Raw genomic sequence first — 17,693 nt, forward strand, 5'->3', positions numbered from 1 at the left:
CAGTCCCACCAAGAATAGGTTGTCAAAATTTTGGATATTTGTCAAACTCATGAGTTAGACATGGTATCTCAAAGTAGACTTAATTTTCATTTCCCTTTCTCTGAACTTCATTAAATACATTTAAAGTCTATTGGCATTCCTCTTTCTATAAATTACGATATTCTTTGTGTATTTTCCTAATTTTTCCATTCATTTGAAGAAGCTTCTTAAAGATGAACTAAACTGAATTTTGCTTATAATTTGAGATATATATATATATATATATATATATATATATTTCTGATTTTCCACTTGTCTTTCATTTTTATTATTTTAAAATTTTGGTCATGAAGAAAGTTTTAATTTTTTTTAAGACAAAGCAATACATATTTTTTTATGGTTTTGGAGTTTACTATCATACTGAGGAGTCTTATACAGTCCAATCTTCTAAATATATTCTTTTAGTTTATTCCTTTTAGTATTTTTTATATCAGTTGTTAAGTGTAATCATTGGGATTTATTGTAGTATAAAATATGAGGAAAAAATACAAAGATTTTTTTTTTCTTAAAATATTTCTACTTGTTGTAACACCATTTGTTGAATAATCTGTTTTTTTCCCCAATTGATCTGAAACATCACCGTTACCCAATATTAAATTCCCATGTATATTTAAGTCCTTACTGGACTCTTTATTCTGTTCCATTGAGGATTCTACAAATTTTTTCACTAGTTATACCATTTTATCATTATTGTCTATACTGTCATATTATATAGGCAACCACTTGCATATTCTTTTGTTTTAAATGTTTTTAGTTTTTACCTATTTATTTTTTAGTATGCACTCAGAATCAGCTTTCTAATTTAATTTGTTTTTCTATTAAAATTTGTACTGGCAGCTAGATGGAAGGGAGGGACTGAGGTATTTTAGAGGGAGTATTCGGGGTCAAAGAGACAGAATGTGTCAGGGCCTGGAGCGGAAGTGTCTCTCGTGTATTTGAGTAACTAGTATTACTTCAGCAGAGAGAATGAGAAGCTGAGTCAGGGAGACAAGATCAGCGAGGGAAGGTGATACTGGGGGCAGGGTGCAAGAGACCAGACCACATTGATCCTACAGTCATTCAAAAGACTTTAGCTTCTAATCTGAATAAGATAAAATGTCACTGGAAGACATAAGGCATACAGAGCACAGAAGTATAATGTGCAAAAAAACCCAAACCCAAACTAACTTTTGGTGTCAAAGATATGTGGGGGAAAAAAAAAGATATGTGGGGGAGAAAAGAAAAAGCATTGTACAAAATTATCTATTGTGGGTTTGATTCCTGGTCAAGGCACCTGCAAGAAACAACCAATGACTGTATTAATAAGTAGAACAACAAATCAGCATTTCTCTCTCTTTCCATCTTTCCTCTTCCCTTTCTCTCTAAAATCAATCAATAAATTAATTTAAAAAGGTATTTATTACAGCACTATTTGTTTCAGTGGGAAAAAAATGGCAGCAACAGAAACACACAAATATGAAAGCGGTTATTAAAATCTGTGTTCTAGGCATACTATAGAACACTAAGAAGCAATTATATGTATGAAGTAGGTTTGAAGGCACAGAAGAGAAAAACGAATAGAGCTATCTGGAGGGTGAAGTGGCACAAGAAGTGGGGAGCTGGCTTGTCTTCTGGAGCATCCCAAGGAAACGTCTGTGGATGAAGAGACGTGAGCTGAGGGATGGGTGAGAGGAGTCCAGCAGGGCGGGTGTGGGTACCACTGAAACAAGACCAGCAACGAGCTGGTACCGAGGGTAAGTTGCCAAAATATGAGGATACATTTTATTTTTCTCTCCGATTTAGATATGCTTAAACAATTCCATAAAAATAAAAAATTAAAAAGAATATTAATTCATTAAGAATCGAAAAGTCACTGAAGAATAAAGTCAGGGAATTATTCCACAAAAGCCTTTGCGGTTACTTCATTGTTCATGTAAGGCAGGCTTATGAAGAAGTCGTATTTGTAACGTTTTGATACACTAGACAGCCAGTGTTCTGAAGATTAAATAAGATGACCCGTGTAAACTGTTTAGCTCAGAATTCTCAATACATATAATCTTAAATGTCTCCCGGAAAGTTGCTTTCATCACTCAAAGTACAATTCAGAATCTTTTTCCATCTATCCATCCCCTGTTTAACAGTTAATTAAATGTTTTATAATTTATTTAGCTATTTTCCTATTGATATTTTTCCACTACAACAGTGTTAAGAGTGTCTTGTAACTCCTCTTTCTGCAGCTGTCCAATTATTTTCACGAGGTAAGTTGTAAAAGTGGGTTTGATGTATCCCAACCAATTTAAATAGAGTTTTCCAGGTTAAAGAGATCACATTCACATATACTATCTCCAAGCAATTATGAGAGTGTCTGTTTCTCATAATCTTGGCAAAAAAGTGCTATAAATATTTTCATGTGTAAAAAATCATCCTCTTTTTAACACCTCAATTTGTATTCTATGTATTAATTAGTAAAAGAAAATGCATATTTATCACTTACTTTTATCTTTACCATTGTAAATTACCATTTATTGTTCTTTGCTTATTTTTCTATTAGACTTTTTTTTATTGATCTGTTGAAGTTGTTTAGAGCAGGGGTAGGGAACCTATGGCTCGCGAGCCAGATGTGGCTCTTTTGATGGCTGCATCTGGCTCGCAGACAAATCATTAATAAAAAAATAATAACGTTAAAAATATAAAACATTCCCGTGTATTACAATCCATTCATTTCCTACCGCTCATGTACATGGTTGCGGGTGGCTGGAGCCAATCACAGCTGTCTTTTGGGACAACACCAAATTTTTATTGGATAATGCGTAATGTACATGGGTCTTTGTATGGCTCTCATGGAATTACATTTTAAAATATGTGGCATTTGTGGCTCTCTCAGCCAAGTTTCCCGACCCCTGGTCTGGAGTAAGACAATACTTTGTCATATATGTCACAAAACATTTTCCCTAGTTTGCCATTTGTCTTTAGCTTTATGTAGTTTTAAATATTTCAACCTTTATTTTACGGTGTCTAGGATTTATGGCATGCTTAGAAAAACCTTTTCTATTCCAAAATTATAAAACTATTTTTTTCTGTAGTCTCTTTTAAAGCATTAGATTAATTTGTTTGCACTTGTGTCTTAATTTGGAATTTATTATTGAGTTTGAGGATATACATTTTATTCCTAAAACCAGAGCCAACTCTCCCAAATTGTTTATTAAATAATTTGTTGTCTATCTATCATTAGAAAACTCCATTCTATTATTTTTCTTTTGGATTCTTTTTATTGGCTCTTTTCACATATTTATTATTCCATTCACACTTTAGAAACATTTGTCATGTTTCAAGAAATTATTGAAGGGATTTTATATTTGGAATTGCTTTAGAAATCAGGTGAGAATTGACATTTGTATAATATTGTGTTCTATTACAAGCATAATGTGTCTTCCTACTTTTAAGGTCTTTCAATAAACTTTCTTATTAATGTCTTCATAAGTCTTGCACTTCATATTAATTTTTAGATATTTTATAATTGAGGGTTTTTTTCTTTCAATAAATGAGATTTCTGCCATTCCATGATGCATTATTTTATGAAAAAAATGTAGAAAATTATGCTATAATTACTTGTTAAAAATAAATATATACATGTTTGCTAATTTACAAATTCTGTGAAGAGGAACATCTGATTAGATAAAGAGGAGTTTTCAAGGAAGTGTTATTACCAATTCAAAAATAAAATTTTAAAACAAATCTCCACATAGCCTTGGGAATTAAGCATCAAAGCAAATTAAGTGATTTTATAATCATACATAGGATGATTCCTTAGGAAAGGGAAATTGCAAGAAATACCCTATATCAAATTAATTATATCTGTCTTTGTGCAATAGAGTGTGAAGGGGTCAGTTCATATTTTCCCGTTTTCGTAATGACAGCTCACAGACACTTAACAAGACAGACTTTCAGTGGTTTTCATAAGTTCTCATAAGTTGCTCCTGACAAATTTGAAGGAAGACTGCTTTTTCCTCCTGTGTAGGGGAAATCTTCAATTACTTTCTCAGGCCATTCAACAAAAGCCAGACTCCAAGTTCATAGCATATAGCATAGTTGTGAATTAACAAAAAGGCATCTCCTAAGCTTCCTGGAATGGTACAATTCTTCCCAAACCCTCTGGAAGAACAGAGGAGATGTCAACTTCTCCCGTGGATCTTTTCTTTCCTTGGGGGAGAGGGAGGAGGTGAGGAGGAAGAGGGATTCAAACTGGTGTCTTTTTGTTTTGTTTTAAGCGAGATGGTGTCTTCTTCAACACCAGCATCTAGGCTGGTCTATAGAACCTCTGAGAATAGCTTATATGCGGCCCCCCAAGGATGACGCAGAGTTATTTGATTTTTGCCAAATCCAAACCAAAGTCAGAATGTGCACGTGTGTCTGAGTGCAGTGAGAGAAATGGTGGGTGGTAAACCAAAGGGGGCAGAACATGAACGTGTGTGGATGTTGAGATTCATTTTCAACTTTTCTATAGGTGAATTTTTTTTTCAAAATAAAAAGTTGAAAAAGGAAATAGTCAAGAATCATATGATTTCACTCATATGTGGGATATAAAGCTGAAAGCAACAAATGAACAAACAAAATCAAGCAAACAAATAAAAACTCTGACACAGAGAGCAGTACAGTGGTTACCAGAGGAGAAGGGGGAAGGCAGCAGTGGGTCAAGGGGGTCAAATGTGTGGTGATGGAAGCTGATTTGACTTTGTGTGGTGGGCACACAATGCAATATACAGATCATGTGTCATAGAAATGTATACTTGAAACATATAATTTTATTAACCAATGTCTCCCCAATAAATTTAATTTAAAGGAAAATTTAATTCATTTAAGAAAGGAAAATCTGGCTAAGGAGCCTTTTCTAACGTTGCAAACTTAAGAGGTAAAGTTCCCTACCTCAGCCAGTTTCCACCCTCAGAGGCCTAAGAGCAGGGGTCCGGTGGTGTGGATGCGTGGGCAGTGTAAAAGACACTATTGTTCTTTGTTTTCCTCTTTCTCTCAAGGGCCTTGGGTATCAATTCATCAGCCCTCTATTCTTGAGAGTGGAAATGGAACACATGGAAAAGTGGCGTCTAATCCTGCCGATAGCACAGCTTCAGCGGCTCTGGAATGGCCCCTTCTTTAAGTGAGGAGAGTGAAGCTGGGCTGTCTTTGACAGACATTTATATCCATCGCATTGACAAGAATACTCAGATCCTAATTAACATGGGTACAGCAGTTCTTGATTTTAAAGGATTTGCATTCATACCCTTTTTGGGTGCTTTTGCCCCCAGTAATCACCTAGATGAAAAACTATTGGCCAAGGACCTCCCAAAGCCAAATGATGCTGTGGAAAGCTTTGAGAAAACCTCTTACTAAACACTGGGCATACGAAAGGCCCCGCTTTATCTATCTGTAGTCACATGACAAAGTCAGGAGAGTATTCTCTTATCTTTTTTTCCTTTCTTCCTTTCTTCCTCCCTCCCTCCCTTTCTTCCTTCTTTCTTTCTTCCTCCCTCCCTCCCTCCCTCCCTTCTTTTCCTTCCTTCCTTCCTTCCTTCAATTCTAAGTAATGTCCATAGGTCCTCTCCTCACAGAATGAAGATATCACTTCCATCAACTGGAGTTGCTTCAGGATACCAGCTCTGCCTTTTTGGCAGGATGACCTCAGGTGTTCCAAGAGTAAACACAGAAGGTTTTGGGGCCCACAGGTCCTCCTCCTCTCAGCTTCCCAGGTATAAGATTATTTCTCAAGGTGGCCCTTTGGTTGAACTCTGCCTCTAGACCACTTTTCCTAAAAGAATCTCAAAGGTCCCCACAGGGGTCGAAAATGAGCAGATCAACATTTTTGTTTGTTTGTTTTTGGTTAGACTTTTATTTGAATACCTTTAATAAAACTACTGACTGCTAGTGCCCTGACCAGTGGTGCAGTGGATGAAACGCTGCCCACAGCACTGAGGTCACCGGCTCCATCCCAAGGGCTCTGGCTCAACTCCAAGCCGCTGGTTCAAACTCTGGTCACAACTAAAGTGGAACGACGAGTTGAATGTTTTTCTTTCTTTCTCTCTCTCTCTCTCTCTCTCTCTCTCTCTCAAAAAAAATTTTACTGATTTCTAGTTATGTTAGAAAATAACAGGAAGATCTGGCAGTAATGTACCCTTTGTTCTACTTGGCAACGTTTTCACACTGGTCTAAACCTGTGCTACTGAGTGTGGGCTGTATAGATAAGCAGCATCAGACTCACCTGGGACTTTCAGAAATGCAGAATTTCAGGCCCATGTCATATCTGCATAATCAGAGTCTGCATTTTAACAACAGCCCCAGATGACTTGGAGTCTCTGATCACATCCTGTGTCACCTTTACTCACCACCTACTAATGTGCAACTTTATATTCCAGCAACATGAACTCCTTGGCATAGGGTATGTAAATGTACAACACAGAACTCAGAGGATAAGAATGGTTATTGTGTGAATTCCCATTTTAAAAACTTGACCGCAGGTGAATGAAGCTTTTAATGATCAGATGGACAAAATAACCCACAAGTTAGTCAGCTGTTTTCACCAACCAGCCAGCTTGCTCACTTTTAATAAAAACCTTCCACTCAGACCCCATAAGCACATTCTCCAGAGGTTGCCGGCTCTCACTTCTCCAATGCATCCTGTCACTTTAATAAACTATTGTGCTTTGCTAAATCTTTCCGTCACTCTCTTGAATTCCTTCTTGTTTCATGACAAGAACCTAGATCGGGTTGAGGCCTCCCAGGGTGCTACCAGGCATCGGGAAGCAGCAGACATTGGAAGAAGATGAATAATTCTTTCAATCACATTGAACTAAGCACCTTGGCAGGACAAAGGAAAAAGAAAATAGGATCTCTAACATGATCCCATTTTTATGATCCTATATCTTTCCCCACACCCACAGATGACACAGAGAAATAGTTAGTGGCTTTATTTAGTTCTGCACAAGACCCATAAGAGGCGGTCTCCTGGAAACTATGTGGAAAATTTTACTTGCCTAAGAAACCAACATAATGTCCTGCCCCTATGTTAAATAATACAAAGACCAAGGAAAATGATTCAGCGACTGCTTTAGACAATTTACTCCTGAAAGACTGTGAACCACCTAAAAGGGCTCACAACAGCATGCTCATCCGGCCCCGGCCTCACTGTCATCACTGAGCCTCTGCTGTGACGTCATAAGCTTGGCTCAGGCTCTAGCAGTTCTCTGCCTGGCAAAACCACCTTAGAAATGACCTGACCCAGAATACTTCACTCATTTCCCCATTTGTGGCCCTACGTAGAGCCTGTGCAGTGTTTCCCTTCCTGCAGGAAGTCTCATAAGCGTGCGTTTGCTTTGGGGCAGTCTTATCCTGAGAGTAGGCAGCTGTGCCAGACGTGAGCAACTCTCCAAGTCAGAAATCTCCCTCCCGCCTCCGCCCTGGATGTTCTTGCCTGGAAGAGGGTAAAGCCTAGAACTACAGTGACCACCTGTGATCAGTGAAGGTCACTGCTCAGGGCTAGGGGCAACATGTTGAAGAGAAGGACGGATGGAGGGTGGCAAGAGGGAAAGGTTATGGAACAGTATGACCACTCTTTAGATTACTGAGCTGTCCAATCAGCCTCAGGTATATTTTACCTCTAGCCTTCCCGCTCTAATTATGAAAGTTTTAGAGTGTTCAGTGCTGCTTTATCACTAAATGCAGCTATGGCAGGGAGATAGCATTTCCGGTGACCTAGCAATGGCAGGAAGGGCAGGCCTGAAAGGAAGGACAGAGGCATCAACCCTCGACCGCATCAGATGACATCCTCCATTTGTTTTCATAAACAGCAGTAGAGAAACTTCATTCTAGTACGGTGGCCACACAGAGCAAGAACAGGTAGCTGGTGCACCTTCAAGGCACTACTGAGTGTAGTTTTAAACTGAACCATAGACTCTTTCTACGTCATGCTTAACTACTATTCAAAAATACTTATGCACACAATTTATGTTTGTCATGTTTCCGTTACTAGAAATTCTACAGGCATTGCATCTTCCTGGTACAAGAAGTGTTAGCAGAACACAGCCTTACCCTGGGTGGGAAGAAAAACCAATCTGCCCTGAGATTTACTGTTTTTAGTCCTTTGTTATTCTCCTTGCCTGGCCGAACCGACATTGATCAATCAACTTATTTATAATTAGTTGTGGGTGTTAATAACACTTAATGTTAATAATATTCAAAACAATTCCTGTCCCTCCACAATCCAAACCATTGCTCATTCCTCGTTTATAGCTATCAAGCTGGCAAACCATTGGCCCATGGAAGCACACGTTTTTCTGTCAGACACAAGTTTCAGGTAACTTTGTCGTGTTGCCAAGGGACAAAATCGCTGCCAACATAGCCGGTGGCTGCTCGCCAGCCTCTGCTCCAAACCCCGGCGGCAGCATCTCTGTGTGCCTCTGCTCTTCCCTCAGGTGTGTTCTTACAAGAATCATTTTCTGGATCAGACTGTTTTTATTTTATTAAGTTTCCCGTAAGTGCCAACTTCTGCAAGCCTGCAGCCTTGATAGTTTATTTTTAGCAAATTTTCACCTTATTTGCCCAGGATTTAAGCTTGTCTGAGTTGTTCCGTGGGTCTTGCCTCTTATTAGCTTGTTTCTTTATAATTTTTCTGCTTAAATTTGTAAGGTTCCTTCTTTTCTTTTTACCTTTCTTTATAAATATATAGATTCTATCATGGAAACTAAAGAGCTTGGTACTAGTATTTGTTTAAAGACTCCTCATAATTTGCATAGAAATAATTAAATTTTCAAATAACATTTGGCATTAAAACATTCTTGGTTTTTTAAAAAGAAATACAGTTTATTATTTATTAATTTTTCAGAGTTTTAAAGTAATTACTTTATACTTTAGTTCTTAAGATCAAAAAGTACAATAAGGTTTATTTTACTTTTTTTAATCAAACCGAAAGAAAACAGCAGGTGTTCCTCCTCCATTCCTGGTACTTAGATACAATCATGTTCAACTTGGCACCCTTTACAGAATCAACGAATTCCTCAGTGTTGGTCAAATAAGTTTGTAAATATAATATATATGTTTGCTCATTTATAGTTTGCATTGGATGTGGGGGACAGGCTGTAAGCAGGCAGGATCCTTGTAGCCTAAGTTTTAAGACTAAGCCTTTCCCACCTTTTTTGATGTGGGGTGGTGCACTCTCATGAGGAATTCCATTATGCCTCAGATTAAGTGACTTTGTATCAGAGACTTCCTTGTTTGTATATTGGATTAAAGGTTTTGATTTCTACACTATAAAATGGGGGCAGACCGGGAGCTTGCTCTCTCTCAGTTCCTGAGATTAGCATGAGAAAGGAGAGCAGAGAGAGAGCAGAAAAAGGCCACATGGAGGAGAGGAGAGGCAGCCAAGATGGTGGAGGAGAAGCCAGTTTGTGCAGAGAGAAGGGGATGGGGAACAGAGGTGAAAGAGACTGGTGAGGTTAGAAACCTTTGATTCTAGGAAACTTGGATAAAGTCAGTAGCTTTGTGAGCACTGAATGAGTGGGGTTTGGAGCCCAGTGTGTGCTTTAACTTGCCCGCTGGGTGCAAGCTAGGATTAAAGATGATGGCCCACCAGTTCTTGGCTGTTGTTTCACTACCAACTGTCTGAATCAAATGCAAATACCTGCATGGGCCAAGCAGATGTGATGATGGCCGTGGCTACTGGCTTTACACTCAGCTTTTCATTTTTTGACATTATCAGTAGTGCCCTACCAATAAAAGTAAGGATTGACTTTCATTATCTCCTATTACTACAGATAACTTTTCGTCGCCCATCATTCCAATAGTCATGACATTTGACGAAATCCTTTTTCATTGTGTATTTTGTTTGTGACCACAGAAATATTCTTCAGCTTAGCAAACAAAAATATTCTTTAATCAACAACTTTCCTTTAAAAAAAAAGATTTTATATATTGATTTTAGGGAGAAGAGATGGAGGGAAAGGAGCAGGGGGAGCAGAAAGCATCAACTTGTAGTATTTGCTTCTCATTTGTGCCTTGGCTGGGCCAGCCTAGGATTTCAAACCAGCAAACCTCAACATTTCACGTCGACACTTTATCCACTGTGCCACCACAGGACAGGCAACAACTTTCCTTTGCATGGAGTTAACAAGTGTCTCATTTTTCCATATGAATTATCTTCTCTTTAAAAAAAATTTCCTTAATGTACCAATCACTAATTCATTCCTTACTCTTTCCTATGGAGCTATAAAGTTCTTGATATAGTCAAATATCTATCAAATAATCATTTCTACATCATTTTTCTTTCAAGATACCCGAGCTGTTGTCATTAGGGTATTTTCTCCTTCACCATCATTTTGATAACTCTCTTAATTATTTTATCTTTCTTGTGGTGCATATACCATTTCTGGGAATCCTTTTTTTCTTCGTATACTCTCTCAATGTAATGGGGCACATTCTATTAGAGTTAACAAAGGTATTCCTACCCTAAAGTGATAATCTGGCTAGGTCTGGACTGGAAATTAGCAAGCTCTTCTCCCCAGAACTGGAAAAGGAATTACTCCTTTGGCTTCTATATTCTAGTATCAATACTGAGAACCACAAAGTCATTCTGAGGTTAGATTTTACATGTCTGACCTAGTCTCCCCTCTTGGAAGTTGGTAGGATCTTTTCTTCATCCCTGGCATTCTGGGATAACCCTAATAATGTCCTGCCTTGCCATGGATGTCAGTCAAATTGGAGACTTCCTGGATTAGATGGATAGATGGATGGATGGATGGATATTTGCTCACTACTTTTCCTTTTCGGTTTTCATCTTCTTGCTATCCTTTCTAGGTTATTTCAAATTATTTTATTCTAACTGTTTAAAATTTTTGTTTAAGTATACACAACAGCTCTAGATTAACTTTTCACCTCTCCAATGATATCAATGATAGTTTTGAGGTTTTACTACTGTAAAGCCAGTAGGCACGGCCACCATCACAGCCGCCTGGCCCATGCAGGTTCGCATTAGATTCTGACAGTCGGCAAAGAAACAACAGAGCCACAAACTGGTGGGCCATTACATTTAATCCTAGCTTGCACCCAGCGGGCAAGTAAAAACACACATTGGGTTCCAAAATCCACTCATCAGTGCTCATAAAGCTACTGACTTATCCGAGTTTCCTAGGATCAAAGGTGTCTACCTCACCAGTCTCATTCTCCTATGTTCCCCATCTCCTTCCCTCTGCACAAACTGTACTGACTGGCTTCTCTTTCAGCACTCCGCCATCTTGACTGCTTCTCCTGGCCTCCTCCACATGGCCTTTCTCTTCTCTCTTCTCTAATGCTAATCTCAGGAACTGAGAGAGCAAGCTCCCAGTCTGCCCCACTTTATAGTGCAGAAATCAAAACTTTTAATCCAATATACAAAATAGGGAAGTCTCTGATACAAAGTCACAAATCTGAGGCATGATGGGATTGTACCACCCCACATCAAAAAGGGTGGGAAAGGCTTAGTCCTAAAATCAAGCCCTAGGCTACAAGGATCCTGCCTGCCCACAGCCCGCCCCAACACACATTAATATAATCACGGACATCCCAAGCAAGAAGGGCAACCAATACCATCACCTGGGTGACGAGCTTCCACGTGGGCAGCGCCATCTTTAACAAAGTGAGCATAATATATTTTATCTGCCCAACATCTACAAATTCTTCTTTCCTACTGTTGGTCTTTATCTTTCATATTTTTCTTAAATGATTATTTGTTGTCCATTTTTATGCACGAGTGGAGCACTTGGCCAGTGGTTTGAAACTGTGTGAGACACAAATCCCAGGTCTTTTCTCTTAGGCACCTTTGCTCATGGTTTAGGAGTCTGCCTGGAGGCAAGGGATAAACCTGACTGCCAGCATTCCAGAGGCCAAGTGGGGGCAGGAGTCTGAGTCTCACTGCTCAGCAGCAAGCAGGCCCTATCTTATCTCTTTTCAGCAGAGTATCTCACTATCCACCAACGCATTAAGAACAAGCCTATTTCTTTCTAACAAAAAGTCCACTTACAAAATACTTCATGCGTGGCTACTGTGGTACTTCCACAGTGTTTAAGGTGAGAGACAGAGGTAAAATAAGACATCTTTTCCAAAGGGGAAATGCAGGTATCATGTATAGTCTAAGAATGGATGGCTGTACTGTTGTTGGGCAGATAAAATGGATTATGCTCACTTTGTTAAAAATAGGCGCTGCCCACGTGAGGCCGTCACCCAGGTGATATTAATGTGTGTTGAGAATTGTTGTAGCCTGAGGCTTGGTTTTGGGATTAAGCCTGTCCCACCCTTTTTGGTGTGAGGTGGTACAATCCTATCATGCCTCAGAGAAGTGACTTTGTATTAGAGACTTCCCTATTATGTATTTGGATTAAGGGTTTGGATTTCTACACTATAAAATAGGGGCAGAACGGGGGCTTGCCCTCTCTTGGTTCCTGAGATTATCATTAGAAGAGAGAGCAGAGAAAGGCCACGTGGAGGAGGCCAGGAGAAGCAGCCAAGATGGTGGAGTGCTGAGTGAGATGCCAGTTTGTGTAGAGTTTGTATTTGGGATAAGGAAGGAGATGGGGAACAGAGGTGAATAAGTCTGGTGAGCTAGAAACCTTTGATTCTAGGAAACTTGGATAAGTCAGTGGCTTTGTGAGCACTGAATGTGATTGGGTTTTGGAGCCCAGTGTGTATTTTTACTTGCCCGCCGGGTGCAAGCTAGAATTAAAGACTATGGCCCACCAGTTTGTGGCTCTGTCGTTTCTTTACCGACTGTCCGAATCCAATGCGAACCTGCAAGGGCTGGGCTGCTCTGATGGTAGCCCTGGCCTTGGCTTCTGGCTTTACAACTGTCAAACGAATAAGCTACTGACCTTCCACCTGGGGAACAAAGCCCATCATGTGATCCACTAGCCAGTGGTAATGCAGGTATATTTGTATCTGTCTTTCTCTCCAGAAAAAGCAGTCTAACTCCACAATAAATATAAGGACAGTCTTTTCCCAGAGGAAATTCACATTTATAGTCCCTGGACTAAAAATTCACTAGCCTTTGAAGTTCTGAATCAACATCAGTAGCTTTAGCTTCAGAAATTTCACAAGCCAAAGAATGGAAGAGTTAAGAGAACTGACTGCACTCTGGCAGTTTACTCTCAGACCCACCCTCTTTTCTAACAGGAAACCCACTAGTACAGTATCTCTAAGCATCTGGAAGGACCACATAGTTCTCCTATCTGAAATAAGAAGTACAGAGTTATCTGTAGCTGATTAGAAAGGCTCAGTGGTATGAACACAGAGCTGATTAAAAAACTCAGAAGAAAATATTCACATAGGTTTTAAACTATTCTTTTAACTAAGAGTTTTATTATACAAATCCAGACATACATTTCATGAAAATAATGTCACATTAGCCTCCATCAACCTTTTCTTTTGAAACACGTGCATTTTACTTTCTCTTCTGCATGAGGGCCGTAACTTCTCCCATCTGCCCCTCCAGTCAGCCTCAGTTATCTCAATGAATGTATCCCTTTAGGGAGACACAGTCCATGAAATAAATAGCCTGGTTTTACATGAGCTTGTATAATTAACTATCTGGTGATTTTTAGCATATTTCTGTCTTGGGAAAATAAAAATAAAAGGCAAACATCTTTTAGAATGAAAAGAATTATAGTGAGGTAATACATAGGAAGCATTTGGAACCATAAGTACAAGTTAAATTATTTTAACAGGTAGCATTTAATGTTAACACCCTTTTGGTCATTCTACTGCATTCCTCTCTAGCTGTGGGGAATTCCTACTTCTCGGGTGGGGGAAATTCCAGTCTCACATTGGTTCTTTTCAGAGCAGATGTCCCCATTTTTCTGCATGCCTTCCAAATTGGCAAGACAACTGATGCCACCTCTGCATGTCCTCCCAGCCCCACCTGTGCGCTTCCCCAGGTCAGGGCACCCCTGACAGCACCTGTCACATTCCAATCAGGAAACCCAGGAAAGCCAAGCTTCAGATCACTTCCCCCTTCCCTGAGGGTTCTTCCTCTTTAGCTTTTCTTTACCCAACATCAAGAGAATTAACTGCAGTGAGGTCACGTTCCTTTCTCCCCTTTCATCCCAGCTGGGCTATTTCAGGCGGACTGCCCTGATTCTCAACTTAAGATATGAGAAAGTCTGGGTGGGTGTGAGCTTTGAGCCTTCCCTTAATTCTTAACCTAGAAGTGTATCAGCAGTTCAGTTCTAAGGAATTTCACAGCTTGATTTTGCTACACACGTGTACAGCACTATTTTCAAGTTATACCTACAGAATGAAACTGGATTGATTTACTGAAATGTGCCTTGGCCAAAAACTTATCATATGTGGTGTTGTCAGCATAGAGATAGCTCCCCAGGGTGGTGAGATAGTCTTAAATGTTCCAAATCACTGGAGGCTCCCAAGATTTCCTAGGTCTTACTTAACCAGATATTGAAGACTTTGAAACTTTCAATTATACCTTATTCCACTCACCAGCTTCCTAAAAGAGCAGTTTGATTGGCACTCCCAGTCACATGACCCAAGTAGAAGCAGCATGCAAACTCACTCTAACCTGCAAGTGAAGAGTCCACCTCCCAGCACTGTCCTCAAGTCTCTGCATCTTAAGACTTACGCTTGCAAGCCACACAAAAGGCGACCTCCCGCAGACCAAGCCAGCTGTTTTGTGTTTCTTGCTTCTGCTAATTTTCTTGTCTTGGCTGTACACTGTAATCACCCAGGGAATTTTGAAAAAGGGATGCCTGGGTTCCAAAGATTTCTAAGTAATTGGTGTGTGTATGGGGGAGGGGCCAGGATGAAGGTGGGCCTGGATATTGAGGTTTTTAAAAACTCAAGGGATTTTAGCACAGACACTTTGCAAACATGCTGCTGCACATGAAAAACCATTTTTGCACCAACCCGTTTGCTGTAGGATGAATTGTTATTGTCCCCACTAAACACACACACACACACACACACACACACACACACACACACGATATGCCAAAGTCCTAAATGAAAGGTGGGTGTCTAATTCAATATGACTGGTTTATTTTTTTTTTTTTCGTGACAGAGATAGAGAAAGAGAGAGGGACAGTTAGGGACAGACAGACAGGAAGGGAGAGAAATGAGAAGCATCAAGTCTTCGTTTCGGCACCTCGGTTGTTCATTAATTGCTTTCTCATATGTGCCTTGACTGGGGGGCTACAGCAGACTGAGTGACCCCTTGCTCAAGCCAGCGACCTTGAGTTCAAGCTGGTGAGCCTTACTCAAACCAGATGAGCCCGTACTCAAGCTGGCAACCTCGGGGCCTTGAAACTGGATCCTCTACATGCCAGTCTGACACTCTATCTACTGAGCCACCATCTGGTCAGGCCTGGTGACCTTATTTAATCAAAAATTAAAAAGTCATGTAGAAATCGAGGAAGATGGAGAAGGGAGTGATGTATCAATAAGTCAAAGAACACCGACTGTCAGCAAACCCCTGGAAGTTAGATCAACATGGAGTGGTCTTCAGAAAGAACTGGCCCTGCCAGTACCTTGATTTTGTATTTCTAGCCACGAGAAATAGGACATTTTCGTTGCTTAAGCTACCCAGTCTGTGGCACTTTGTTATGGCTCCCTGGCAAACCCAACCAGTGTCACCTGCATATTCTTACTCACATTTTACTTTTGACACAAGCATAGCTCCCCCCCAGGACTTGGATACTCTACCATCACCCACCCAGTCCTACAATTTACCACACGTATTTTCCTCAAATTCTTTTTTTTTTAAACTTTTACTTATTGAATTTTTTTTTCAAGAGAGAGGAAGGGTATAAAGCAAGAGAGGAGAGGGAGAGAGAGGTACATCAATTTCTTATTCCACTTATCTATTCACTGGCTGATTTTTATATGGGCCCTGACTAGAGATAGAGCCCACAACCTTGGCATATTGGGACAATGCTCTAACCAACTGAGCTACCAGGCCAGGGCCCTTGAACTTTTTATTTTATTTTATTGATTGATTTTAGAGAAAGGAGAGAGAGAGAGAAAGCGGGATGGGAGCAGGAAGCATCAATTCATAGTAGTTGCTTTATCATATATGCTGTGACCGGGCAAGCCCAGGGTTTTCAACTGGAAATCTCGGCATTCCAGGTCAACGCCTTATCCACTGCACTACCACAGGTCAGGCAACTAGGGCCCTTGAATTTTTAATGAATACAGCTGAAAGAAAGTGTATGCTAGGGACTATTTAACACCAGATTACAGAAAAAAACAAAACACAACCAAAAACAGGCACAGTCCTTACTCTCATGGAATTTACAGAGCAATCAAATGACCATCCAAATATAATATTGCAACTGTGTTTTCTGTAACAAGAAGCTGTGATTACTACAGTGACCTCCTCAGATTCACTCTTGTTAAGGATGCCAAGGAGGAGTGACATTTAAAGGAAGATACAAAGAATGAGCCAGAATTAGCAAAAGAAGAGAGTGTTGACTGAAGTACAGGGAGTTGCTTGCACAAAGTCTCTGTGACCGGAAGGATGCATTGGATGTCTTCATTCAGAAGGTGAGTAGGCTGTGTTCAATATTATTTTCAAAGGCGTAAAAACAATCCTCATACAAATATAGATGAACATGTGTTAAAGATTTTATTCAACTCATTAACTAATTAAAGATCCAGGCAAAGAGTAAAGTTAATTTCAAGAAGAATGACAGTTAAAATAGATCATCAGGACTATAAAAGAATGTTAAAATAAGATTGCTTAGGTTAAATATAAAACCAGTAAAAGATTCCACAGGGCAAAATAAAAACAAAATTTGGGGGATATTTTTTTCTACCAGACAACTCTTCAAGTTAACATGTAACATTACACTGTGTAGGTTCTCATCAAATGGTAAATACCAAAGTCAGATGCAGGTACAACTTTGTAGAAAGTTTAAGTAATCTTTGTGTGTGTGTTAGACAATGTCCTAGAGTAACAACAGAAGGGCAGGCTACATCCTCTTGATTTCCAAGTTGGGGAAAATAATTCTTAATAGTGAAGTTACAGAGGTTTTGATGTAAAATAATAGCAAAGATTTAGTATCATACGGGCAATTATTATAAAATTCTCACATTTCTCTACATATCAAATCACCTCTTTTCTTCCCTCAGAATATTGGGAAGGAATCTGAGAGCTGCTGCCTGAGTTTCTATTCTGTGTTCCACATAGTTACCTCACTTCAAACTTGCTCACCTAACCCAACCCCCACTTCTCAGATCAAAGTTACTTTTACCCCATGTCTTCTAGTGATTGGGTGTGAAGATGTGCAAAAACTATGTCTTTACACACACACACACACACAAATTATCTACATGTTTAAAAGGAAAATTTTAAGAATTCCAAATGGTCAATTATAAATCTGTGGCCAAAACACAGGTATTGTAAATAAGACTTTAGAGCTTCCCATACCCTGACGGAAGCAATTTTATGCTATTTGCCTTTTGTTCCTTTTATTATACCCATCCTGAAGAACAGAGACTCCAAAATACACACAGAGGTACCTACAGAGGAAGTATAAATAATATGCTTCCTCTACTTCCTGTGTAGATACTGGCTCACATATTTAGGAAATGTGAAAAAAATCTGACCACTGTCCTACCTGGTCATGCTTACACAATTCAAAACAGACCTTGTTTTT

Source organism: Saccopteryx bilineata, chromosome 6, assembly GCF_036850765.1.
Source record: "Saccopteryx bilineata isolate mSacBil1 chromosome 6, mSacBil1_pri_phased_curated, whole genome shotgun sequence".
NCBI classification, from domain to species: Eukaryota; Metazoa; Chordata; class Mammalia; order Chiroptera; family Emballonuridae; genus Saccopteryx; species Saccopteryx bilineata.